This window comes from Molothrus aeneus, chromosome 3, assembly GCF_037042795.1.
Source record: "Molothrus aeneus isolate 106 chromosome 3, BPBGC_Maene_1.0, whole genome shotgun sequence".
NCBI classification, from domain to species: domain Eukaryota; kingdom Metazoa; phylum Chordata; class Aves; order Passeriformes; family Icteridae; genus Molothrus; species Molothrus aeneus.
Window position 1 is genome coordinate 39,831,055 of NC_089648.1, and position 12,925 is coordinate 39,843,979.

Sequence of the window (12,925 nt, forward strand, 5' to 3'; positions counted from 1 at the left end):
ATGGGAGAAAATAATTAATTCATGATATTTTTTTAAACTGTCTTTGCCATCATGATCTCAGTTGTCAGTAGCCAACCTGTTTGAATAATACCATATTAAAGAAAAAAAAAGGAAAAAAAAAAAAAGCCAGGCCAGCTAAAAGGGAAGAGAAACGTTTTCTGCGCTATCAGCAGGGTTCAGTGAAATTATTGTGTCCTTTTGTTGTAGCAAACAACAAGGGAACAGCTGAAATGCTCTATATCCATCTGCACATGGCATCTACCCAAAACCTGCTTAACACAAATGTGCCAAGACCTATGACAAGGGCCCTGTCCTCTGCTCATCCAGAATAGCCAGGGTTGTGCATGGAAATCCCCCATCCATGGAAGAAATGCCTAAAACTGTGAGCTGGGAGTGTCTGGTGGCTGTCTGAGCCTTGCTTTGAGGGTGGTGGAGGTACCAGGGGAGCTGCACATAGGGAAGAGCAGCAGCAGGGCCTTGGAGCTGTGTTGGGGATGCCTCCACACCCTGAGCAACTTTAGTTGAATTACCAAAAGCAGCTGTTTTCTGGAGCATCACCACCAGCAGCTTTCCTCCCTCACCCACTATTATGGCTGGGCCACCCCTTTCAAGAAACACACAGCTTTCTCCCTTCCCATGGAATGGTGTCCTATCAGGCCCTGCTGAAGAGCAAAATGGGCACCTGCAAATATGTGCATGGGGTTGCCCTGACACCCACAAATACTGATTTACAGGCTTCCTCTCAGGAGATGCTGCTGTCAGCCTGCTTGCTGAGGCTCATTCCACCCATCTGCAGGGACCTGGAGAGAAAACGTGTCCCAGAAGGAGACAGGCACACACCTGTGGTGTACTGGACCATGCACACAAAAATTGTATCAGAATGGAACCTTTCTTTTGCAGGAGGAGAGGGACCAGATCCAGCAACCAAATATCTCTGAAGTAAGATGAAGTTCATGCTTGGTTCCCAGATCTAAAGGCTGAGGAGAACTCTGTAAACCCAACATTTCTGGCCTTCTGATTCACATCTGTGCATAGCAGAGGTTTTTCCCTTAGCACCTTTGAATGATCTTTCGGATGGCAAAATATCACCAGCCTGTACTTGAACTGCAACTCAAGGCTTTCTAAAGAACAACAGATCCTCAAGGTCTCTTAAAGCAGAAATTTCTGCTATGCTGTATATCAGAAATAATTAGAAATTGATACATTGCTATAGAGAATGCTGTTAACTGGCTTTGTGATGGGTTCATTGCTATGTGCACATAAAAAAGCCATGCTGGGGTCAGGGCCAGAGCCCTGATAACATCAACTTTTGGAGACAAAGAAGTCTAGCCAGAAGTTAGACTCTGTTTAAACCACCCAGCTGCTGCACCATAAGGTTTTTTTCTCCTGGAAGGGTTGAACGTGTGGGTCTTAGGCTCAGTGATGTTACCTGTCCATGCTTGATTCACTCTTAGAGGGTAAGTTCTGGATAACCACCAGTTTTCCCCATCTGTACAGAGTGGCACAGAGACAAAGTGTCTACAGTCATCTGCCTTTAAACCAACTTGCTCAATGTACTTGGTGTTCCCCCATTCCTCCTTAACAGGAACTTTATTTCTTTTTCACTTTTTTTTTTTTAATTTTCTGTTACCTTTGGATTCTTGCATTTTCCTCCTCCAAGGCAGATGTGGGCAAATTACATTTCCATAAGTTCAAAGACAGTTGCACATTTTTGTTGTTGATATCTTGAAAACGTTCAATGAGACTATAAGTAAGATTTTGTTACTTATAACCAAAGTTCCCTTACCTCTTTGTGTTCCCAGATTCACCTGCTTCTTTCTATGTTTCCACTTTGCCTTTTCTAACTGTGGACCCTCACATGTACCACAGTGAAAATACTGCAGACCACTGGGGAGAGTCCTCACCATATTAAACAAAAATGTCTCTGTGGGTGCAATCAAAGTCTAGAATCTTGTTTTTTCTAGGTATTTCCTAGAATTTACTACATTTTGGCAACTGGTGCTGCATTCATAGAAAGCAGGTACTGGAGCAGCATTGGTGTCTAGATGCTTTAAAATGCCATAAAGAAGTCTTCTGGAAGTTTCCTGAGCTGCTAGGATTTTTTTTATGTCAATTCTTAGGGGTTTGGTTTAAGCCTTTCTGATACTGCTGGGAAGGAAGCTTTGTGTGGTGAGAATAAGGCATATGAGCTGGAGGGAAAAGCTGAGCTGTGCTTTGGGCACACTGCAGCAGCCACCCTGCCCTGCTATGACCCCCTGCTCCTTGCTCCCACTTGCCACTCCCCTGCTGCTGCCTGTGCCCTTCCTGGCTCTTTAGAGCAGGGATTCTCTACATCCTGACTCACACTGCCACAGCTCCAAATGGAACAGCACCAAGGGGACCTGTAGGAGCTCTTTTAACACAAACATCAGTTTCTTTCCTTTCAGTAGCACTGAGTAGTTCAGCCAAGCCTCATTTGGTAGATTTGTGCTCACCAGAGAGTCTCCAGCTATGATGCTTCCCCAGGGATGCCCATACCATTTTGGTGCCCATACCATTTTGTATTTGTAAGACATCCTTGTCCCCTCCAAAAAAATCACCCAGCTATCACTGCTTTGTGGCACTTTGGTCAGAATGCTGGAGGGGAGAGTAATTTCCAGCCCTACCTCAGACATGATACAGATGCCTGATGAAGCAGGGAAGAAAGCAGGGCTAACGATAGCCTGCCCAATTAGCGCAGCACCCTGGGCAGGGCATTTCATCTGGGCCCTCCGCACCGCCTGCCGGGACGGGTGCAGATGTGCGAGCGGTGAGTGACAGGCAGAGGAGCTGGGACCTGACTACATTCAAAATCCTTCCCTGAGATTTTCCAGCTTCCTTTTTCTCTTTCTCCCCTTTCACCACGTGAAACGCGCAGTGGGCTGTATATGCAAACACTGACAGATGGTGACACTCGGCTCCAGCTCAGGCAGATTAGAAAGGGAACTCAGTGTTCAAGGGACCAATTACCACTCTGTCCCCTCGGGGAAGAGCATATCAGATGTTTACTGGGGGTTAATAATAAATGAATTGAAAAAAAAATTGCTCTTCGAACACCATATTCTGTGTATTCATGTCAGCAGGTTGTAATTAGCTAATTAAATGCTTGGACTGACAGAACGGCCCCAGTGGGGGTTGCAACATCGCAGACCGGTCCTGAAATATGAGCAGGAAACATCTTGGAATATGTAGGCAGGAGAACAGTTAACACCTCACATTTAATAGGAAACTTCTTCCTGCAAAGGTTACTGGCAGAGCTGGGAGGAGAACTTGGACAAGTCCTATGTCCGCAGAGCTTGCTGCCAAACAAGCTGGGGACAGCATTCAAGTGAGGGGGGCACGCTAGATAAGGAAACAAGCAATCATGGGCTCGAGGCAAGCAAAACATGGAGAGAAAAGGATGAAGCATTTGAATTAGTATAAAATTCAATATTAATTTCAACTAGCTGATAACTCCCAGCTCCTCCTTAAAAGGGTAGAAGGCTCCATGGTGGTGGGAGAGCTACCAGGAGGCACAATCTGCTATAAATGTAAGTGTCCAACCATGTGCGATTAGTTTGAGTCATCAAAACCAAAGCTACACTTAAGGAACATGAAAGGCCCACCTTTAACCTCCTGAAGCAGAGGAAATGAGAAGGCACATTCAACCTCTTGGCTGCCGTTCGGGTATTAGCTCATGCCTTACATGCCTGCCCTCACTGCTGGCCTCCAGAGATGAGAGCGTTTTGTACCACTGGCATGTCACCACTGCTTGTTTGCTTTCCTGGCTCCTTAGTAGCAGTGGGGTTGGGTTCATGAACAGCAAGGCACCTGGCACACTATACAAATAGGGGAGCAAAATCCATGCCAAATTACAGCACAAATAATGCATCTGTCTGAAGCGTATCAAAGGAGGCATTTGCAGCACTGGCAGTGAAAATGATAGTGTCTTAGGATTTTTCAAGCCCCAGGTTTCTTTGGTCTCCCTTTCTAGACACAGTGCTTTGGAGGTAAAAAAATGCTTGCAAGGGATCAACTTTGAAGTATTCAAGCCAGCCCCATAAGAATCCACGCTCACTCTCAGCAGCTACATTTTGGTTGTGCAAGATGACACATAGCATTGTGTGCCTGAACCTGCAGCCTGCCAGCATATTGTAGATACACAGGAGAGTGTTCATCTACCACTGGGGTCCTACCTCCTTGATGCTACAGGAGTTTATTACAGATGAAAGGCTGTGTAGGTGTAAGGGGTGAGAAACATGCTAAAGATGCCTCTGAAATGTAAACGATGAGATATCTACAGAACCCGAAAAATCAAGGGCAAACATGCCACTTTGCACCCTTCATATATTACTGCATCAGAAGTTGGGGGTACACAAGGCATCTTGTTTGAAAAGTTTTTTGAGACATGCATTAGACCATGTATCTAGACAGAAGACAGAAGAGGAGCCAGCAGATCAGGGCTGCATGCTTGGTGGTGCTGGTGTACACAGGACACAGGGAGGACCACACTCTGTTATACCCTCTGTGTGCAAGGGGTTGCCTGCTGTAGATAGGTGTCATCTGACTCCCAAAATCAGAAATGCTCTGATGAACTCAGGAGGTCTAACCAAACTTTTCTTTGCTGCAGCTGTGATGCTTTCCTCATGCCCCTGCTAGTGCTCTGTGCTCTGTGCTGTAAACATGCCCACCCAAAGAGCCTGAGAGAGGATGGCTGTGATGCATTGCTGCCAGACCAGGATGTATGTTTGCACTATGGAAGCTTGTTGATCTTCCCTTTCCTCTCTCCCCCAGTGCTTATTATGATTGCAGAGTAAAATCACTGTCTGCCATGTATGCCAGCCTGAAATGTCCCTGCCCCATGCTCTCCCACTCTCCCAGGGTGTCATCCAGTCTTGGGGGTCAGTCTGAGGGGGCAGTTGCAGGAATAACCAGTGTTATTTGTCTCCTTCTTGTGAGGGAATAAGGCAGGTTACTTTGTCCATTATTAATTTTTAAAGACTTTTCTTTGATGAGCCAGCCTCACAAAACTGCAGTTCTTTAAACTCTTCTAAGGGTTTTTAGCACTTACTTGTCAGGCAAATTACTGAAATAGCCTTTTCAATAGTATTTTGGCCATCTGGGACAAATCCATCCCTTTGTTCTAAGCCAGTAAGCTCATGAGTGACAGAACAGGTGTAATTTAATCAGGTGGAGGCACAATCTTGGTAACCTGAAGGCTGTGTATGGGGCATCTCTCCCACAGCCGTCATCCATGGCCAGCCTTTGCAGCACATGGATGCTTGGAGGCAGTGGGGTCTGAGTAAGACACTCCTTCATGGAAGTGCCTGTCCTGATGGCTCCAGATGTGAGTTTGTAGTAGTCTTCCCATGCTGCTGCCCAAAACCTGGGGAAAAGCATGTGTCCAAAGTCAGCTCTGAGCCTGCCCTGCCCTGGGTGAGCTCTGCACCTCTCCAGATGTGCAGGCTTGACAGGATGCTCTGGTCCCCAGTGAAGCCAATGGACCTGAAACTTGTGACATCAGGGCAGACCCAGGTGGTGACTGCTTTGCAAAAGGCTCATGAGAGTGCCCTTACCAGAATAACAGATTTGTCTTTTGGGTTTCAGTTGCCATGTAGTCACAGTCAGAATTACCCTTGGCACTTTCCACTGTGGGAGTTTAGGTTGAATTTTAAAAAAACCTCCAGGAGCTACTCCATGAGGGCAAGAAATGAACAGGGAGTAGACAACATCAGCAGGCTTGCTCCTGAGCACAGGGAGCAGCCATCCTGCTGCCTGCCTCTTCCTTATCACCAGTTGCCATACTCATCCCTACTGAGGTGATTATATTATGTTGTTTTTTAGATCCTCACTTCCTCAAGTTCTCTAGGTTCATTCCCTGAATAAGCAGCACCATTTTTACATACCTATGTAAGGGTTCAGGACCATAATTTGTGCTTTGCAAAGTGTTTCTGGACTCTCAGACTATTCCACAAACACCTACACTCTACTTACTTCTATACCCATTCCAGTGAAGCAAGTGATGCTTACAACTCATCATGCTTCTAAGAGCTTTCCCAGATCCTGGCCACATAGCTTGACTCTTTGCAGAAATTATTTCTACAGGTATATGTTGGCACTGTTACAGGCAGGAAGATATTTTCTGCACAAATATGCATCAGAGAATGTGTTCTTTATCACACCCACTGAGCTGCCTGAGAGAATGGAAGGAAAGCAGGCAGCATCCTCCAAGGGGAAGGAAGGCCTGGTCAATCTGCCAGCTCCTTGTTACCAAGCTGTGACTAGCTGGTGCAATCCTGCCCAACCATAATATTTCAGAACTGAGTCATCCAACAACATCAGCTACACTTGTAATTGCCATCTCAAATAACCACATATATTTATTATTTGCCAGCACATGCTTTATTGGTGCTCATTACAAGCCATTAATGAGGTGTCTGTTTTAATGGTAGTTGTGGAGCTAATAAGCAGGAGGCGGAAGAAGCCTGCCCTTTGCCAATACATATGATTTCTTTGCTGGCTTTTAGGCTGCCATATATCCCACCCACAAATGATAAATGCAGGATTGTGGGGTCTGCCTCAAACACACCTGCTGTTGTCTCATTTTTACAGGGTGTGGGGAAACAGGAGTGGGGAAACAGGAGGCTGCATGTGGTTGAGGAGGAGGTAGAGAGGTGAAAGGTTTGACCCATAGAGAGGACCAAGAGCAGTGAGAGGAGTGATGCTCACCCAGCAGGTCCCCCAGCCTGTGCAGGCACACCGTGCCCCCCCAGGAATGCATGTGGCACGCTGCCCCTTCACTGGCAGCCATGGAGCTGTGTGGGGTTCAGCCAGCTGCTGGCAGCATGGCCGCCCCACACAGGCGGCACTCAGCTGTTTCACATTTGGCAGCGTTTTAGGAGAAACACGTGTCTCCCCCGTGGGCCCTGTCCCACACAGGCACAACCACATGGGGTGTGGGACCCAGCTGCCTGGTGAGGGGCGGCTGCTGAGGAGCCCCTCTCCCCATGTCACCCCGTGTGGACTGCCCATGTATCTGGGGTGCCTTGAGGGCCTCACTCATGAGAGCCGCACTCATGAGGCAAAAGTATGATGCTTTTCCAGCTCAAACTGTAGGCTTGAAGCAAATCAAGAGAAATTCCTTTAAACTTTCATGTGAGCCCAGATGCACACGTTGCAGAGGCTGAGCCTGGGCTGTGTATGCAGCCCTGCACACACCTTTGCCACCTGTGCCAGCAGGGCAGCTCCTCTTCCTGCCCACACACCCCACCCATGGGGGCATGGGAGCTACCCACTGGGTCTCTCAGCTCCCATCCCTCAACCCCAAAGGGGGAAAGAAGCCATCCCAGCCATGCCCCTTCATTGCCCTCCTGCCCAGGTTTGCCTCCCCAGGACAGGAGGAGACAGCAGTGCTGGCAAGGGATGGTGTGCAGGATGAGACCAGGCCTGGCGCAGGCTCTGCCGTGCTCACTCAAGGACACAGAGCAACAGATGCAAGGCAGGCACTAAGAGTGGAGGCTCCCATTATTTTGGCCTTGGGCACTTTCGGAGCTTGGCGGTCTTGAGAGTCACCCAGCGTTTGGCCAGATCCCCAGTGGCTTTGCACATTCCTTTTCTTTCCATGAATGAATGGTCTAATCTGGCTGGAGGGCATTGCAAGACCCAATAGCCAGTTTGCTGCACCTGCTCATCAGGGATTGAAACACCTGCCGTGGCCGGGGCTTAGCATTTAAGTGCTGCTATTTGAAGACAAATCTCGTCTTTTGTCTCTGCCTGAGCCTTGCAGCTTCCCCCTCCCCTTAATAGAAAACAAAGGAAAAAAAAATGGAAAAAAAAAAAAGGCTGTGATGGGTGTTTTTTTGGACAAGGCCTATTTTTCCTTCAATTTCCTAAAGAAGCCACCCTTGCTTTCCACATTAGATGCATTGCTGGGAAATGTTATTCACACAGGGAAAGAGGACTTTTATTCTGCTCACAGCTGTTTAGGAGGCCTGTGCTGATGTAAGAATGTGGGAGCCTTGGGTGGTTTCACTCTGAAGCACTGCTGTACCGTCCTGGTACTGGCAATTAATGCTATGCAATAAACTGATGCTTTTAGTGAGAACAGATGTTCCTCCACACAGCCTCCTACCTACATTAAACCTTCTTTTCTTTTTTTTGAGTTTCTTTCTTGTGACAACAAACAAATAATGTTTAATCAATAGCTAATGTGATATTTACTTGATGGGGAATTAGAAGGCAGTTGTATGGTTTCTGCCAGCAAATTAGGAAGTAAGAAAATAGATTTTATGCAAGCAATGTTATTTCTCTCTTCTTTTTAGTGAATTTACATATTTGGGTGACTGAGACACTTGGACTGTGTATGGAAGCCTTGGTCTTGCAAGATTTGTTAATGAAGAGGCTAGAAAGATATAAAATACACTAGATGGATTGGCCAGAAACCAACTGATACATCTCCAAAGTTAACAGAAAGCAGAAAATATCTTTCTAGTGACTCTCAACTGATGTCTTCTTGAGCCAAGTTCACTAACACTTTTATCAGTGATCTGGAAGAAAAATAAAAGCCATTTTATATACAAAGATTGTCAGAGAGCAAAGTTGCAAGGGAGAGCAGGCTTCAGGGCAGGGAGCTGGACAGAGCTACAGCCTTGAGTGAAAAACAAGGAAATGTCTATCTCCAATGCAGCAGCAAGGGCTGCTGCTCTGCCCAAGCACCTTCCCTGGGAAAGGAAATCTGGCAATGCAGCAGCCTCAGTCTGCCAGAAGACAACAAAACCTAGAGCAAAGAATTGAAATTAGGCAGATGCAAGCTAAAGGGTAGATTTGCAACAGAGGACAATGAACCACTGAAATTACTTACTGAGAGTTGTGATGGACTCTCTATTACCCGAGACTTTCAAAGCACATGCTTTTCTCATCTCTTCTCCAACCTCCAAAAGAAAAAAAAAAGAACAAAAAGAAAGAAAGAAAAAAAAAGAGATCATTTACTTGATTCAGAGGACTTTTAAGTATTGTGTTACAGGGAAGATCAGGCAGGATGATCACAGTGGTGTTGGCTTTATAATTGGTGAATATATTTGATCAGAAAACAATTTTAAGAGAAGACAAACTCCTAAAAATCTTGAGCTCATTCATTTCATTTTGATTTATCATAAAATAATTATTGGGTACCTAAAAAATATGCAGAGAAAGCTAATTCACTCCTTTTAGAGATATTTCTTGGGCAATCATAAGATCATGTTCAATAAATGAAGAGAAAAATTAGGCCAAATATAAGAAGAGGCTCATTAATAGACTGATGGTCAGCTTGCAAAATTCTCTACATTGTGGGCAAAACAAACAAATAGACAGTTAACTTTTTGGGAATAGATCCTAATAAAAGACGCCAGTGTTCATCTGCACAATAAGCTGAACTTGCCTTAGGGCACAGATCAGTTGCTAGAAGGTTTAAAAGAAATTTTTTCCATAGGTATCTGAGGAAGAGTGATGTGTGCTCCATTAATTCCTTGAGAAGCAGGAGAAGCCCACTTTAGGTCAGTGGGAGCTTAGCCTCAGTCTGCTTTTTGAAAGACATCAAGAGTTTTGTTAAGAATTTCAATCAGCTGAGTCCTCATACAGTTTTATACAGTGGTGCCCTTGATTTCTTTGTGATCCTGGTATTTTTGAAGCTAAAGGACGAGGGACTGCCCATGGGGAGCAAAGTTTGGTTTGGCACTTTCTGTTGTTGTCTTTGCCCGGAGCATCCAGTGGGAGGTCGCTGCTGGAGGTACAATGTCAGCTGTGATGTGATCTGGCACAGGTTTGACTGCTATGAATTCCCTTGGCTGTTGCCTCTCAGAGGCTATACCAGAAAAAAAAAACCAACATAAAACAAAGTAAAGATCAGAGACAACTCTACTTACCTGTTCTTAGCAGTATAGAGAGAATATCTTAATTATCTTTTGCCTGTGAGATTAATCATACAGGACTGTTGTCCTTTCCAATTGCCTGTGAATTTAAAGTAGTGCTGTCTCTTAGAAAATATTTCAAAGGAAAAGAAATTTTGCTTTACTCTACCTAGATGTGCCTGTGTCTTTGTCCCCCATGTGGCATCACTCCTTCTTTTCCACCAATGTGGCAATAGAATGGATTGTGTTCTAGACACACAGTTCACAAAGCAGCCCACAGTGCCAGAAGGACACAAGCATGAATTCCAGCATGGCTCAGGTGTGAATTCAAGTTACAAAAGATTTTTTATAGTGTGAGTCTCAGGCTAATTTCCCAATTAACAGCTAAAAGCCAGCAAGAAAAAGTGTCAGTGGCTTTGAAGAAGATTATGTCCTTGTAACATATCACAGGGAGCTACTGGTTCCAGTGAGGTGGGTGGAAGTAAAACCACTGCAGGTGTTTTCCCAGTGAGGCCAGAATCAGACAGGTGGAGATAAATAGAGGACAGAGGGCTCCCCTGTTTTTGGGAGGGAAAAGGGTTCTGTGCTGGGGAGGACAGTGCTGCAACTGAAAGAAAGATGTGCCTGCCTGTGATGTTATCTTCGTGCAATCAGTGGAACAAGGTTCTTGGCTCCAGTAATAAGGAAAGAAGTCTGTGTGCTTGAGGACTATACTGCATAGTGAAGATTTAGAGAGGGCAGAGGTTGTAGGACCTGAGTTTGCAAGCTTGCCAAGGAATAGAAGTGAGTTATTTGCAGGGATCATGAAAAAAAAAAAGAGAGAAGTGAGTCTTAAAAGTAGAGTTTGTTTGGGTTTCGGAAGATGTTTTGGGGGTTTGCAGCATGAGCTGTCTTCTTGATAGAGATAGCTCTGAGCCTGCCAAGTTAACTGGTATTTCTCCCCTGAAATGGAAAGTGCATCAGATGAAAGAAACAGTGGAAAAGAGGATGTGCTTTGAAAATGGGAAAAGAGAGAACAGAAGGGATGTACTTCCTGAAACTTTCAAATATTATGTTCTCCCTTCTCCATAGGCAGTGAAGGTGAGCCTGTTTAGCTTTTTAGTTCTTAGTGTTCCCCCACTGCTTAGGGGTGGGAGCTATTGGCAAGATAAAATGAGTTGAGTGTGCTGTAATGCAGTCTATTTCTCTGGGTGCTCCAGGAGAGAGACCTGTATAAACATTACCCAGTATAAAACTTCTCCGTCTTGTCCATTGAAGCAATCCCTTTCCCATCCATTCTTCCTTGCTAGAAGTCTCACTGTGGTGGCTTTTTTTTTTCTATCTTAAGAAGCAATTTGTAATTAGCTTTCCTCTACCACACTCCCTCTCTGCCAAAACAAACTTGTCAATAAAAGCCTGATGTTTAGATGCAAAAAAGATGTACATTTAATTAAATGCAAAGTTGTTTTGTGAGAATGGAACATATGAAGAAGCCACTAAAGAGCATCACACAGAGTGCAGAGCTGGAAGCAAATGTTTGAAGAAAAGGAACAGTGTGGATATTGTGATTTCTAGCCACAAACTTTGTAGCAGTGAAGCAAATTGTAAAGCAAGCAATTTCTGGATAGTTAAAAAAAATAGCTGCTAGTTGCATCAAATTAAGCCCTGAGAAAAATCTTCATAAAACTTGAGAGTGCTGAGCTTGAGACGTATGTACAGTGAAGCAAACCCGGTGTGTGAGGTCCTGTGGGGCTCCATGTGTGATGTGTGTTATGAGAAGGCTCAATTTCCAAGTCTTCGTTAGCTTTGCTAAACAAACAGGCATTCTTGTTAAACATTTCTCCTGAGATGACAACTATTGACAATACATCTTCCTGAAGCATACGACAGTTATCAAACAAATAGTTGACACTTTGCAAAGTTTCCATTATTCTCTGGTAGCTGAAGAAGCTGGAGGGTAGAGCAGGACACTTGGCATTGCAAGTACTTTAGTGGTTAATGTTTTGCACAAAATTTAAGTATAGAAGCTGCACTCAAATGTCTAAAGTGCTGATTCTGTGAAAACATCAGTTTGGGGCCTGCTGTTAAAATCTGGGGAGACACATGCTCTCTGGGAAAGCCATGCACATCAGCGGCAATTCAGTATTATAATAACAGCTAATGTTAGGAACCATGTTCATTTAAGCTTGTTGGGTCTTTCATGCACTATTCATCTCATGATTCTGGAGCGGGGGGGAGGGGGGGGAGGAAACAAGATTGCACATTTCTGTACCATCTTCAAATGTGCAAACAAGAGGCTCCATCTGGATCTCTATACGGAGGAGGATGCTGTTGTGAAACTTGCATGTGATCGGAGCCTAACTCTGACATGGTGTTTCACTAACCTGAAATCAGCACAGTGTGTGCACAACAGACAGGACAATAAAGCTGATTTTCTTACTTTGAGAGAATCATATAAAACTCTCAAAATTAGAGAAGCTTAAAATCCTCTTCAAAAATATGAGAAAACATAAAACAGTCAACAACAAAAACAAATTGTTAAGAGACATTATTTGCAAAAAAAAAACCCAAAACCAAACTCCAAACCAACTAGCAGCCACTATATTCAGGTGGAGCACCTTAGCAAAACCATAGTCAACAGTGTTGCTGTGTGAGAATATATGTCCCTAATGTTGGGGAAAACTTGTTTTCCAAGGAAGGCAGAATGAGAAGCACTGGAACAATTTCTCTTTCGTCATATCAGCTAAAAATGCTATTTATGGAGCAGAGAAACATGCTGAATCATTTACTTAACTTACATTCTTTTATACTTGATTGTCTAAGCTGATATAAAGCCATGGAAAGTCTTCCTTTTTGCTTCTTTTTAGGCTGCAAATCAGAGCTAAAGATAAACAGCCTTCAAATTGCCTCTTGCTAAACACAAGCAATTACAATAAGATAGACAAAAAACAGTGTATGCATGATAGTTTAATTTAAAACACGATGGTTACATAGTCTATCGAAGATGGCTGTCTCAGCACCATTTTCCATGACAACAAAAAACCTGAAAATGTTGTTGGTTC